Consider the following 16,010-nt stretch of genomic DNA (forward strand, 5'->3'; position numbering starts at 1 on the left):
AGTTTCTTTCCATATCTTGGCAACTATAAATAATGCTGCTATGAACATGGGGCACATTTATTGTTTCAAATTAGTACTTTTGTTTCTGGTAGATATATACCAGGAGCAGAATAACTGGGTCATATGGTAGTCTGGGGCTTCCCCGGTTGCTCAGCGGTAAAGAATCTACCTACAACGCAGGAGCCACAGGAGATGTCAGTTTGATCCCTGGGCTGGAAGATCTCCTGGAGGAGGGCATAGTAACCCACTCCAGTATTCTAGCCTGGAGAATACCATGGACAGAGGAGCCTGGCAGGCTACTGTCCATAGGGTCACAAACAGTTGGACGTGACTGAACTGACTAGCATGGTAGTTATATGTTTAGTGTTTTTATAAACCTTCATACTCTTTTCCACAGTAGATGCACCAGTTTACATTCCCACCAACGGTGTATGAGAGTTCTCTCTTCTCATTTCTCATTTGTGTTCTTTTGGATGCTAGCCATTCTGACAGATGTGAGATGATACCTCAATGTAGTTTTAATTTGCATTGTTGAGAATGTTATCAATAGCTGCGGGTTTGTCATATATGGCCTTTATTATCCTGTGAGGTATATTCTTCTATACCCACTATCTAGGGAGTTTTTTTAAATATTTTTTTTTATCTTTGCTTATACTGGATCTTCATTGCTGTGCAGGCTTTTCTCTACTTTCAGTGAGCAAAGGCTGCTCCCTCGTTGTGGGGTGCATGTTCTCACTGTGGGGGCTTCTCCTGTTGTGGAGCATGAGCTCTAGGGCACTGGGCTTCACTAGTTGCAGCTTATGGGCTCCGCAGTTTTGGCTCCCAGGCACTATAGCACAGTTCACTCGGGCTTAGTTGCTCTGCGGCATGAAAGATCTTCCCAGAAAGTGAAAGTCACTCAGTCGTGTATGACTCTGTGGATCCCACGGACTGTACAGTCCATGGAATTCTCCAGGCCAGGATACTGGAGTGGGTGGCTGTTCGCTTCTCCAGGGTATCTTCCCAGACCAGGGATCGAACCCAAGTTTCCTGCATTGCAGGCAGATTTTTTACCATCTGAGCCACCAGGAAATCAGCTATAAGTAAGCATATATTCCCTCCCTCTTGAGCCTCCCTTCCACCCCATCCCACCCATCTAGGTCATCATAGAGCACTGAGCTGAATTCCCTGTGCTATATGGCTGCTTCCCACTAGCTATATTTTGCACATGGTAGTGTACATATGTCAATGCTACTCTCTCAATTTGTCCCACCTTCTTCCCCCACACTTGTGTCCACAAGTCTGAGAAACTTGGAGACTTTTAAACTACAATTTTATTTATTCAATAAATATTTACTGGGCACACCCTACATGTAAGGGACTCTTCCAGATGCTGATATGAGTGGTAAACAAGATAATCGTCGCGCTTGATCTCATAGAGTATCTATTATATGGGAGAGACAGACAATAAACAATTAAACAATGCAAGTAGATATATACGGGAACTTCTAAGCAGAACAAATGTATGCGAGAAGAAACTTATGTTCCAAGAACAGAAAGAACTAGGTGTGATTGGCAAGTGGGAAAGGAGAAAGAATGGGTAGAAGGCAAGTGGAGTGGGAGGAGATGAAACTGAAGAAGCAGACAGACAAGATACAAGACCTTGTTGACCAGTGCAAGGGGATTGGACTTATATGTCTGATTCAATAGGAAGCCCTTGAGAGTGTTTAATTGGGGGCCTGAAAGGGATTCATTGTTTTTTAAAGATCATCAGTATTCTATGTAGAGTTGTTTGACAGAGATGAGTCTGAAGCAGGGAGAACTTTGAGTTTTAGGGGGCTATTGTCATGGTCCAGGTAAGAGATGATGCTGACTTGGAATATGGCAGTGGAGATGGGCATGCAAAGACATGAAGAAACTTGGAATTTACTTTTGTGATCTCCATTTGTTACTTGGCCTATCTCTCTAAGTTTGTAAGATGGCAGTCTTCTACTAAGAGAAAAAATTTAGGTTCTTATGGTGAAATGAGGAGGTAAAACTTATCCTATTCCTTGGCTTCATATTCCCATCCATGTGAGCTGCCTCTTGATTATAATTTTTTCATTGTTCTGTTTGTTTTCTTCTTGCATTATTTCTTGAGTTTTGTTTCTGTCTGTTTGGGTTCTGCCTTTCACATTGGAGGCTTTTCTCAAATGTCTTTTGTCCATTTGTAAATATAAGGCTCTAGAAAGCTGTTGGAAGTGCTGCATGGGAGGGTGAGCTATGTTAATTTATGGGCTCTTTAGTTTGAGGCTCCTCTGTTTCTTTAAGATTTTGTGCAAAAAATTTATCCATCCTTGTGGTAGGAGGAAGATGGGTCAAAGATGTAGCCTTAGCTGCTGGTAGTCTTAGAGCCTAGCAATGCAAAGGACTGTCAGTTTTCACCTAATCCCTTTTTATTACAATGCTGACTGCATCTCTTCCCCCAACCTCCACAACGCCTCTTTGTTTTAACTCTTCTGTCTGGAACTGTTTTGATTCAACTCTTACATAAAGTCAGGGCTTCCCTCATAACTCAGTTGGTAAAGAGTCCACCTGAAATGCAGGAGACCCCAGTTCGATTCCTGGGTCAGGAAGATCCCCTGGAGAAGGGATAGTCTACTCACTCCAGTATTCTTTGGCTTTCCTTTGTGGCTCAGACGGTAAAGAGTACGCCTGCGATGCAGGAGACCTGGTTTTGATCCCTGGGTTGGGAAGATCCCCTAGAGAAGGGAAAGGCTACCCACTCCAATATTCTGACCTAGAGAATTCCGTGGACTGCATAGTCCATGGGTTCGCAAAGAGGCAGACACAACTGAGCAACTTTCATTTACATTAAGTCAACTCCTAGTCTCCTGCTGAGTTGGATAAGGAGTGGTCCTCTCTCTGCTTGGAATGGGGAGTATACACTGGGTCCAACTGTTTCATCTACAGATTTGGGCACTGGTACTACTGCCTTCCATGGCATGTGGCATCATCTCCTGAGGTTCCCAGGATTCTGTTCAGTGTCTCACCTAGCTTCTCATTGACATCCCCACTACCCACAGGTTTAGATTTCCTTTTTAATTAGCTCTGTTCACTCTTCTAGATAATTTTCAGCCCAAAACTTTGTTCACACATCTGCTGTGCTCTCTTCACCTGATCTTTCCCCTATGGGTATATTTAATAATCACTTCTAATTAAAAAAAAAAAAAGGCAGAGGAACCAGAGATCAAATTGCCAACATTCCCTGGATCATAGAAAAAGCAAGAGAATTCCAGAAAAACTGGAACTCTGCTTTATTGACTATGCCAAAGCCTTTGACTATGTGGATCACAATAAACTGGAAAAATTCTGAAAGAGATGGGAATACCAGGCCACCTGACCTGCCTCTTGAGAAACCTGTTTGCAGGTCAGGAAGCAATAGTTAGAACTGGACATGGAACAACAGACTGGTTCCAAATAGGAAAAGGAGTACATCAAGGCAGTATATTGTCACCCTGCTTATTTAACTTATATGCAGAGTACATCATGAGAAACGCTGGGCTGGAAGAAGCACAAGCTGGAATCAAGATTGCTGGGAGAAATATCAATCACCTCAGATATGCAGATGACACCACCCTTATGGCAGAAAGTGAAGAAGAACTCAAGAGCCTCTTGATGAAAGTGAAAGAGGAGAGTGAAAAAGTTGGCTTAAAGCTCAACATTCAGAAAATGAAGATCATGGCATCTGGGCCCATCACTTCATGGCAAATAGATGGAGAAACAGTGAAAAAAGTGTCAGACTTTATTTTTGGGGGCTCCGAAATCACTGCAGATGGTGATTGCAGCCATGAAATTAAAAGACGCTTACTCTTTGGAAGGAAAGTTATGACCAACCTAGACAGCATATTAAAAAGCAAAGACATTACTTTGTCAACAAAGGTCCATCTAGTCAAGGCTATGGTTTTTCCAGTAGTCATGTATGGATGTTAGACTATAAAGAAGGCTGAGTGCAGAAGAATTGATGCTTTTGAACTGTGGTGTTGGAGAAGACTCTTGAGAGTCCCTTGGACTGCAAGGAGATCCAACCAGTCCCTCCTAAAGGAGATCAGCTCCATGTGTTCATTGGAAGGAGTGATATTAAATCTAAAACTCCAATATTTTGGCCACATGATGTGGAAAGCTGACTCATTTGAAAAGACCCTGATGTTGGGAAAGATTGAAGGCAGGAGGAGAAGGGGATGACAGAGGATGAGATGGTTAGATGGCATCACCAACTCGATGAACATGAGTTTGGGTAAACTCCAGGAGTTGGTGATGGACAGGGAGGCCTGGTGTGCTGCAGTTCATGGGGTCGCAAAGAGTCGGACACGACTGAGTGACTGAACTGAATTGAATGTCAGTGGGAGAAACTGTCAACAAGTTTGTGTCCTCAGTTCTTTAAATCAAAAGGGTAGATCTTTAAGCAGCATGTAAAGTCCTTGTACAAGCTTCTGCTTAGAGAAAGTGAGTAAGAAAGTCTATTGCAAATTCCCTTTGTGATCTGAAAATAACTTTAGCACCACAGTCTCTTCTTCATGTGATTTCACTCCAACCTCCACCTTGATATTGCCGCCTTGCCAAGGTAGAGTTCCTGACACTTATAAAGTGCACCTATTATACAATTGGCCCTCAGTGCCTTGAGAACCCCATGAACAGTATGAAAAGGCAAAATGATAGGATACTGAAAGAGGAACTCCCCAGGTCAGTAGGTGCCCAATATGCTACTGCAGATCACTGGAGAAATAACTCCAGAAAGAATGAAGCGATGGAGCCAAAGCAAAAACAATACCCAGCTGTGGATGTGACTGGTGATAGAAGCAGGGTCTGATGCTGTAAAGAGCAATATTACATAGGAACCTGGAATGTCAGGTCCATGAATCAAGGCAAATTGGAAGTGGTCAAACAAGAGATGGCAAGAGTGAACGTTGACATTCTAGGAATCAGCGAACTAAAATGGACTGGAATGGGGGAATTTAACTCAGATGACCATTATATCTACTACTGCAGGCAGAAATTTCTCAGAAGAAATGGAGCAGCCATCATGGTCAACAAAAGAGTCCGAAATGCAGTACTTGGATGCAATCTCAAAAACGACAGTATGATCTCTGTTTGTTTCCAAGGCAAACCATTCAATATCACGGTAATCCAAGTCTATGCCCCAACCAGTAATGCTGAAGAAGATGAAGTTGAACAGTTCTGTGAAGACCTACAAGATCTTTTAGAACTAACACCCAAAAAAGATGTCCTTTTCATTATAGGGGACTGGAATGCAAAAGTAGGAAGTCAAGAAACACCTGGAGTAACAGGCAAATTTGGCCTTGGAAGCAAATGCGGAATGAAGCAGGGCAAAGACTAATAGAGTTTTGCCAAGAAAATGCACTGGTCATAGCAAACACCCTCTTCCAACAACACAAGAGAAGACTCTCCACATGGACATCACCAGATGGTCAAGACCGAAATTAGACTGATTATATTCTTTGCAGCCAAAGATGGAGAAGCTCTATACAGTCAACAAAAAAAAGACCAGGAGCTGACTGTGGCTCAGATCATGAACTCCTTATTACCAAATTCAGACTCAAATTGAAGAAAGTAGGGAAAACCACTAGACCATTCAGGTATGACCTAAATCAAATCCTTTATGATTATACAGTAGAAGTGAGAAATAGATTTAAGGGCCTAGATCTGATAGATAGACTGCCTAATGAACTATGGAATGAGGTTCATGACATTGTACAGGAGACAGGGATCAAGACCATCCCCATGGAAAAGAAATGCCAAAAGGCAAAATGGCTGTCTGGCGGAGGCCTTACAAATAGCTGTGAAAAGAAGAGAAGAGAAAACCAAAGGAAAAAAGGAAAGATATAAGCATCTGAATGCAGAGTTCCAAAGAATAGCAAGGAGAGATAAGAAAGCCTTCTTCAGCAATGAATGCAAAGAAACAGAGGAAAAGAACAGAATGGGAAAGTCTAGAGATCTCTTCAAGAAAATTAGAGATACCAAGGGAACATTTCATGCAATGATGGGCTCAATAAAGGACAGAAATTGTCTGGACCTAACAGAAGCAGAAGATATTAAGAAGAGGTGGCAAGAATACACGGAAGAACTGTACAAAAAAGATCTTCATGACCCGGATAATCACGATGGTGTGATCACTCATCTAGAGCCAGACATCCTGGAATGTGAAGTCTAGTGGGCCTTAGAAAGCATCACTACGAACAAAGCTAGTGTAGGTGATGGAATTCCAGTTGAGCTCTTTCAAATCCTGAAAGATGATGCTGTGAAAGTGCTTCACTCAATATGCCAGCAAATTTGGAAAACTCAGCAGTGGCCACAGCACTGGAAAAGGTCAGTTTTCATTCCAATTCCAAAGAAAGGCAATGCCAAAGAGTGCTCAAACTACTGCACAATTGTACTCATCTCACACGCTAGTAAAGTAATGCTCAAAATTCTCCAAGCCAGGCTTCAGCAATACGTGAACCGTGAACTTCCAGATGTTCAAGCTGGTTTTAGAAAAGGCAGAGGAACCAGAGATCAAATTGCCAGCATCCACTGGATCATGGAAAAAGCAAGAGAGTTCCAGAAAAACATCTATTTCTGCTTTATTGACTATGCCAAAGCCTTTGACTGTGTGGATCACAATAAACTGTGGAAGATTCTTCAAGAGATGGGAATACCAGACCACCTGACCTGCCTCTTGAGAAATCTGTATGCAGGTCAGGAAGCAATAGTTAGAACTGGACATGGAACAACAGACTGGTTCCAAATAGGAAAAGGAGTACATCAAGGCTGTATATTGTCACCCTGCTTATTTAACTTATATGCAGAGTACATCATGAGAAACGCTGAACTGGAAGAAACACAAGCTGGAATCAAGATTGCTGGGAGAAATATCAATAACCTCAGGTATGCAGATGACACCATCCTTATGGCAGAAAGTGAAGAGGAACTAAAAAGCCTCTTGATGAAAGTGAAAGAGCAGAGTGAAAAAGTTGGCTTAAAGCTCAACATTCAGAAAACGAAGATCATGGCATCCGGTCCCATCACTTCATGGGTATTAGATGGGGAAACAGTGGAAACAGGGTCAGACTTTATTTTGGGGGGCTCCAAAATCACTGCAGATGGTGATTGCAGCCATGAAATTAAAAGACGCTTACTCCTTGGAAGAAAAGTTATGACCAACCTAGATAGCATATTAAAAAGCAGAGACATTACTTTGCCGACTAAGGTCCATGTAGTCAAGGCTATGGTTTTTCCAGTGGTCATGTATGGATGTGAGAGCTGGACTGTGAAGAAGGCTGAGCGCTGAAGAATTGATGCATTTGAATGTGGTATTTGAGAAGACTCTTGAGAGTCCCTTGGACTGCAAGGAGATCCAACCAGTCCATTCTGAAGGAGATCAGCCCTGGGATTTCTTTGGACGGAATGATGCTAAAGCTGAAACTCCAGTACTTTGGCCACCTCATGCAAAGAGTTGACTCATTGGCAAAGACTCTGATGCTGGGAGGGATTGGGGGCAGGAGGAGAAGGGGACGACAGAGGATGAGATGGCTGGATGGCATCACTGACTCGATGGACGTGAGTCTGAGTAGACTCCGGGGGTTGGTGATGGACAGGGAGGCCTGGCGTGCTGCAATTCATGGGATCGCAACGAGTCGGACATGACTGAGTGACTGAACTGAACTGAACTGAATGGACTGGGTTCTGTACCTGGATTCAACCAACCTCAGGGTATGCAAACTACAGGTAGGGAGGGCTGATTATACTACTCTGTTTGATATAAGGGACTTGAGCAATGTAGATTTTTATATCCACAGGGGATCCTGAAATCAGTCCCCTCAATACTGAAGGGCAATAATATATTTATCACTTAATCTGATACAGCTCCCTCCTGCCAGCTCTTCTGAATAATGACACTCGAATGTGCTTCTTTCCCACTATGGAACTGCCCAAGCCTTGTAGAATCACTCTTGGTAAAAATGAAGTCACAGCTCTCACTGGTGAGAACAGTGATGACAGTTTGAGGAGAGAGGCACACATTGCCTCTCTCTTCACATACGTGAAGCTTGCATTAATTTTCTGTAGCTGCCTTTGGAGTATAGTTCTCAGGGGCAGTCTAATTATCTGCCCCATCCAAATGAGAGGAACTGATAGAACTCTGTCCACCATAAAGAGCTTGGACCTATTTCTGCCAAAGTTCTGTTTCTCTGATAAAACTGCACGTGTGAGACTGACAACTACCATACAGATACACATACAGTGTCAGGAATGGAGTATGCCTTCACTTAATAAGTCCTGACAATAAGCATTCTGATTATAATTCAAGTCAGACAACATTTGTTAACAGGTAGCACTAGGCTATATACTCTTGATCAGACTCCTTTTGTATTACTGCTAAAGACTTATTTTAATAATTAGTAGACACTTTCATGCATTGGAGAAGGAAATGGCAACCCACTCCAGTGTTCTTGCCCGGAGAATCCCAGGGACGGGCGAGCCTGGTGGGCTTCCGTCTATGGGGTCACACAGAGTCAGACACGACTGAACTGACTTAGCAGCAACAGCAGCGGCAGACTTTAATTCATCCTCAATAGTTTAATTTTTTAATATTTTATTATTGTTTACTCATTTACTTAACTGCATCAGTTCTTAGTTGCAGTATGAGGGATCTTTCATTGTGGCACAGAGTCTCAAGTTGTGGCACATAGACTCAGTTGCTCTGTGGCATGTGGAATCTTAGTTTCCTACCCAGGCATCAAACTGGCATCCCCTGCATTGCAAGGCAGATTCTTAACCACTGGACCACCAGGGAAGTCCCCTCAATAGTAACTTAAAAGTCATGTGACCTCCATGCATGTGAATATTGAGATTTGTGGCCCACAGATAAACCTGAGACCTCCTGGTATGCATGCTTTTAGGTCTGTGGGCAGGTGGTGCTCTGAGACAGTGGGTAAATTAGTGCAAGAAACATGAGTTTTCTTCTTGGGTTTAGACACACACTTAAAATATCAGAGTGATTATAGCCCTTAGAGACCATTTGTTGCTTATGTATGAAGATCTTGGGCAAGAATGGACCAATGTCAGCAACTATTGTTAACTCTATGAATATATGTGTGCATCTGTAATACATACACATACAGAGAGAAAAGTTCACATACCATAAAATTCACCACTTCACATCATACGCTTTAGTGATTTTTAGTATACTCACAAGGTGGCGCAACTATCACTGATCTCTAATTCCAGAACATGTCCATATAAACAGAAGTTCATACCAAATAATACTCCCCATGCCCACACCTTCCAGCCTCTAGCAGTCACCAATCTATTTTCTGCCTCTATGGATTTGCCTCTTCTAGACATTTCATTTAAGTAGAATCATACAACGTGTGGTCTTTTGTATGGTTTCTTCTTAGCAGAATGTTTTCAAGGTTAATGATTGTTGTAACAAGCATCAGTACTTAATTTCTTTTTATGGCTAAATACTATGCCATGTTATAGATATACAGCATTTTGTTTATCCATTGCTCTATTGATGACCATTTGGATTGTTTCTAGCTACTGGCTATTGTGAATAATGCTGCTATAAACAGCTACATGTTCAGATATGTGTTTTTGCATGCAACATGTTTTAAATTCTCTTGGCAAAAGTCCGTCTAGTCAAGGCTATTATTTTTCCAGTGGTCATGTATGGATGTGAGAGTTGGACTGTGAAGAAAGCTGAGCACTGAAGAACTGATGCTTTTGAACTGTGGTGTTGGAGAAGACTCTTGAGAGTCCCTTGGACTGCAAGGTGATCCAACCAGTCAATCCTAAAGGAGATCAGTCCTGGGTGTTCATTGGAGGGACTGATTTTGAAGCTGAAACTGCAATACTTTGGCCACCTGATGTGGAGAGCTGGCTCATTTGAAAAGACTCTGATGATTGGAAAGATTGAGGGCTGTAGGAGAAGGGGACAACAGAGGATGAGATGGTTGGATGGCATCACTGACACAATGGACATGGTTTTGGGTGGACTCCGGGAGTTGGTGATGTACAGGGAGGCCTGGTGTGCTGCGGTTCATGGGGTCACAAAGAGTCGGACACGACTGAGCAACTGAACTGAACTGATATACTAAGAGTGGAATTTCTGGCTCATATGGTAACTATGTTTAACTGTTTGATGAACTAACAAATTGTTTCCAAAGCAGCTGTACCACTTTACATTCCCAACAGCAGTGTAGGAAGATTCTGACTTATCTACATCCTTGCCAATACTTAATGTCTGTCTTTTTTATTATAGCCATTCCCGTGGATGTAAAGTGGTACCTTGTAGTTTTGATTTGCATTTGATGTTGAGCATCTGTTCATGTGCTTATTGGCTATTTGTATATCTTCATGGGAGATATGTCTTTTTGAATCCTTTGCCCACTAAAATAATTGGATTCTTTGTCTTTTTATTGTTGAATTGTAAGCTGTTAAGCATGCTAAAGTAAATCTAATTTAGATAAAGCACTCACTGTTCCAAGAAGACAAGAAGGTTGCAGTTTGGCTTTATTTTTAAAGCAAAGTGCCTTTTCAGGTACTTGCTGCATTTTTCAAAAAGAACCATTGTTCACAGACTGCATGTGAACTAGGACCTATTGCCATCACTAAAAAAGATATTCATCTACTTCTAAGAACCATTGCAGAGGATTGGAAACCCCCAATGAACTCAGAAATCCTTGGTTCCATCCATAGCAGCAGCTTCCAGACCTCTATCTGCTGTGCCCAAGTGAGTGACAGAAGCAGTGTACTCTGAAAAGAACATAGCTTCTTACAGTATGTTAAATGACATCTTTTTGTTGAAACTACCAACAGGAGAAAGTGAAACAAGAATTGTAGGTAAATTTTAAAGTGTGTACACACAGGCTAATTGCTGAGTCCTGGGGACCAAGGTCATTCTGAGGATGTTGCTACCAGCTGTGAATTCAGAAAATGGAAGAATGACCCAGCTGTTCACCTGGGTCTCTCACTTGCATTCATTCAACAATCACTAATGATAGTTCTGAGCCTAGTACTTCCAGGCTCAGCCTGGTATTTCCTTTCCTTCAAGAGTTCACAATCTGTCTTATGGGACAGACACACAAGTAAATGAGAATGTGTGTATATTCTACAATGTAATGTTAGGTGCAGCAGGGAACAATGAACTCTCCCTAGAGATAGCAAGGATGTTTCCCCGAGGAGGCGGTTCTTGGCTCAGGGGTTGTATAACTCAGCATCACGATGGGTCCTTCCTAAGGACATTTACTAGTAGGAGAGGGAAGAAAAAAAGAAACTTCAGCATGTGCCCAACCCTCTGTGGGGACGGGGGCAGCTATGGGATGGAAGCCTATGCTTCTAGGTCTCCAGGCAGGCCCACCTTGGCCTGACATTTGCTTAGTCTTTTGGTCCATGCTAAAAATTGAAAAAAAAACAAAAACAAAAAAACAGGTAGAATCTGGGCCACCCTCTTTAGTGCAAGAATAGGAAAAAGGAACCAATCTCCAAACTTTCTTGTCTTTGATTTTATGTTTATCAAGGGAAATCTTGTTTTCATTTTCATAGCAAATGTTTATGACTTTGAACCAGGAACTTGCCTGCCTTGTATTTCTCCTGTGCTGCTTTATCCTGTTTCCTGAGTTGCTAGTTTTGAGCATGTTTAAGCCTTGTTAGAGGATCTCCAGCCACATCAAAGGGCAGGGACCACATCCCCTTAGCCCCAGGGCAGCTGTGGGAGAGCTTTCTCGCTTCTTGCCTAGTGGTTGCTTCTTCCAGGGGTAGAATAACTCTGAACACCCAAATCTGGCCAGATTTTCCTCCAGCCTAACATTGGCATCCCAGTATTAAAAGGTGTCTTGGCTCTATTTCTGAAATTTATTAGATTCAGGCAGCAGCAGCCAGCTCCTACAACTCCAAAAAGGAATGCATCGAAGGAGGACTTGTGGCCCACAGAACTGACTAAAAGGCAGGAGGACCAGGCAATGAAAACAGACAGGAGCCAAAGGAGGCTGGGCAGCAAGAGCAGGAGACAGGTTAGGGCCACCACCACATCACACCGTCCAACTCCTAGTGCTTTCTCACCTGTCCCTACATCTCCATGTCACCCACATGAGAGTCCCAGTCCCTGGCAAGAGCATCACACTGGTCAAGCCCAGGTCTCAAGGTTTGCACTGTGGCAAGCTGTCTTTCAAAATGGGAGAAGGGGCTCTCTCTCCCTAAGACCTACACAATATGAGTTCCCCTAGGAAGGAAGCATGGCATCCCACTCCAGTACTCTTGCCTAGAAAATCCCATGGACAGAGGAGCCTGGTAGGCTGCAGTCCATGGGGTCGCTAAGAGTCGGACACGACTGAGCGACTTCACTTTCACTTTTCACTTTCATGCATTGGAGAAGGAAATGGCAACCCACTCCAGTGTTCTTGCCTGGAGAATCCCAGGGACAGGGGAGCCTGGTGGGCTGCTGTCTATGGGGTCGCACAGGGTTGACCACAACTGAAGCGACTTAGCAGCAGCAGTAGCAGCAGCAGGAAGAAGTGTTCAGATGTCCACCACAGCCCTGTTTGAGGGAGTAGTAAGCAAAGCTTACGAGGGGAGCAACACTCATGGGAGACCTCTGGTGTATAAACCAGTCCTCAGAGATCATATTGAGGTGGGGATTTAGTCAGGATTGTCTTCCCTACAGGAGAAACTGAAGTGAGGAATAATAATGATAACTAACGCCACTTGCTGATGGCCTCCTGTGAGCCCGTGCTGAGTAGATTTGATGAAATCTCATTTAATCTTTACCTGGCAAACATGTAGTTGTATCCATTTTATAGATGAGCAAATGAATTGTTCAGGAAGGTTGGGATATCTCCAGGGTCAGTCAGACTGGCATTCACTTAGGTCTGCCAGGCTGTGGACTCACGCTTGCTCTCTCACTGCTGGTTTTTGTATACCCAGGATACAGTGAATTGGAGGATAGCTCTCTGTCTTCCTTATTTATTTTTTTTTAATTGTGGTATTTTATTTTTGTTTGTTGTAGCACAGCAGCAGACTAGAAGGCAGCATGAGCTTGTGGGAAGACCTTGTGGCTGGGGTGTCTGCAGAACTGATTTCTAGGCTGTCACCCACCCTGAAATAGTTAAATATAAGTGTAGACACTTGGCATCTCTACACAAACCAGGCAGGGCTTCAGAGAATGTTCCACTTATTGGAGCTATGTTGGAGGATTTTGTTGTCCTCTTTTTTTAAACTTCTCTTGATCCTTCCCTTGGAGTACAAAAATCTGCCAACTAAACTGTCTGTGTGTGTGTGTGTGTGTGTGTGTGTGTGTGTGTGTGTGTGTGCGTGCTGTCACATTCACTCCTGGAAGGGTCCCAAAAACTCATGCACCATGAAGGATGTCAGATATACACACCCTCAGGTTTTAGAACAAAGTCTCCTCCATGTGAGTACCTGACCAGACACATCAGTTAAGATCAGCAAGAGTTTCCTGATGAATGTTAAGGACATGCATTATCTACTTCCAGAGCTGACGGCTAGAATCCACTCTACGTGCACATGGCACGCTGTGGCCCAATCCTGTACCCAGGCTTCCATGTAAAGCCTGAGGCCCAAAGCTCTAGGGTTGGAACATCCTCTCATTGAAAATGCTTATCAGATGACTCCTGATGACGCCAGAGACTTGGCGGATTTAGCTCAATTAGAAGGTACTTTTAGGAGAGGGGCCTTTGTAGACCATTTCACCCCTTTATTAGGACCTGAACACAGGGCCACTTCTGGACCTGAGCCTGCTTTTGCCCTCCCTAGGGATGCTATTGGGGGTCTGGTTCAGAGTCTTGAGTTAATTTCTATTCTTGGGGACCAAAATGATATGTAAGAGACATTTTTTCATCTAGATCCTGGGAGGCCAGCAAAGCAAAGTGGAAAAGCTCATGTGACCACCACTTATCTGTCTTGGGTCCATTGGAGTTGGTAGAAGAGGAGAGAGGCCTGTATCCAGCTACCTCCTTTTCTCTCTTGGCCAGGGATGTGTGGGTAACGATGAGTGCAGATGAGGAGGATGGAATGGCCCAGGTCTGGGGTTTGTAAACCAAGCTAGAGGAGTTAACAAAAGCTGCGTTATTATGGCCAAAGCAAACAGAGGCTGAGGAGTCACACAGCATCTGTAGGGAAAAGGTGATATACGTGTACTCAGTAGGAATGTGACAGACCAGCATTCTTTCCCAGGAACTGCTGATCTGAAAGGAAACTTTGATTCAATCGCTGGGACAACCAGTCCCTACCCAGCCTCGCCCAAAGGCCTTCCTGCCAGACACCCTCATATGGGGGCGGAGGGGGGGGAATCCATTCTCCCTGAATTTTTCTTGTGGCTGACTTCCTATAAAGCCCTATCTTTGGACAAGTGTGGTGAATTCAGTGCATAATTAAAAAGCAAACAAACTTGCTCTAAGGGAACACTTACAATTTAAGTAGACACTTGTGTAAAAACAGTGATTCATGCTTTGTTGGATTTCCAGAAATAGACAACATAATTCATTGAAGGATTTCTGGTCTTTAGTGAATTTGAACCAATATATGATGGTCTCTGAATTATTAAAATAGCTCTGTAGTTGCTATCTACAAGAATGAAACTTTTTTTTTTTAACCTTAACCATGGGTTATAAATTCACTCCCACCACAAACAAAGTCAGAAGACACAAACTTGGGAAAATATTTGCCACACATTAAAAAAAAAAAGTAAATTACCTTGATATATAAAGAGATCTTATAAGTCAGTGAGAAAAAGACCAATAATCCAATAGAAACATGGGCAAGGAAAATTGACAGATCACAGAAGTGAATACGAATGGCCTTAAAATGTACAAAATGATGTGCAATTTTGTATATAAAAAATTAAAGCATTTTCACCTTTCAGGTTTCAGAGATCAAAATTCTGATAATGTACTATGTTAATGAGGATGTGGGAAAATGGGCACTCATTAACGGGGATACAAATTGGTACAACCTCTTTGTAAGAAATTTGAGAAGATTAACCAAATTTGAAATTTTATATATCCTGTTATAGTTATCTATTACCATTTAACAGAGTATCCCTAAACTTAGTGGCTTACCCATTTACAATTATTTTGCTTGGGTAACTGAGGAAGGGCTAGGTTGGGTGGTTCTTGGCTAACTCACACGGTGTCAGATGTACTCTCCCAGGCCTGGAAAAGTACTGAGATACTGAGGGGCACAAGCATGTCTTTCTATGTAGTAGAAAAACATGATGAATATGTGCATATGTCCATCTTCTCCATGGCCCCTGCTCCCTAACCACTGCCACTAAGGGAGACTCCAAGTTGGTTGCAGTTTCTTCCCCTTCTTCCCCTCTAAGACTTTTTGGGTTTTTGCATTAAAGAGATGCCCTCCAGTCAAAGATCATGAGGGACACACCTCTAGTTGAAAAAATGGAGTGTATCAGTTGTTACAGTGAGGGGAACCATGAAGCATCTTGGTAAGAGAGCATTAGAAAGGACTTAAAGGATTTAGTGATTTTGGAGAGAGTTAAAGAAGTAGGACGTTTCTCGGTGTTTGATGCTTCAGGAAGCAAGAGTAATTCTATGATGGGGTACCTTAAAATCTTATTAGAAAGAGGAATGACTAAAGCAAAGCTAAAGCCACAGTTGGCAAGGAAGCAGCAGTCACACATATTATCCAGGACAGAAAGACGTTTGGTCATTTTTTTGACTTGGACTATATTCATGGTTTGTCTATGTTCAGATATGATTACAGAATGGTCTTGTTTTTATCTTGACCCATCATGGTTACAGAGGGTCTTGTCTGATGTTGATATCCTATGAAATTGTTTATGTGCAACAGGAGAACTCCATGGCCTTGTCTGTGACTGTCAGATCAACTCCTATAACACCAAGGTCTAGCTGATATATCGTCCCAGGCCAACTTCCAGATGTCAGGGGCTGCTTTCTCTTTCGCAGAAGAGAAGAGGAGGCAAGCAAAGAAGTGAGTGGATGGGATTTCTTTGAGGGAAT

Source organism: Oryx dammah, unplaced genomic scaffold (assembly GCF_014754425.2).
Source record: "Oryx dammah isolate SB20612 unplaced genomic scaffold, SCBI_Odam_1.1 HiC_scaffold_5, whole genome shotgun sequence".
In the NCBI taxonomy this organism is placed as follows: domain Eukaryota; kingdom Metazoa; phylum Chordata; class Mammalia; order Artiodactyla; family Bovidae; genus Oryx; species Oryx dammah.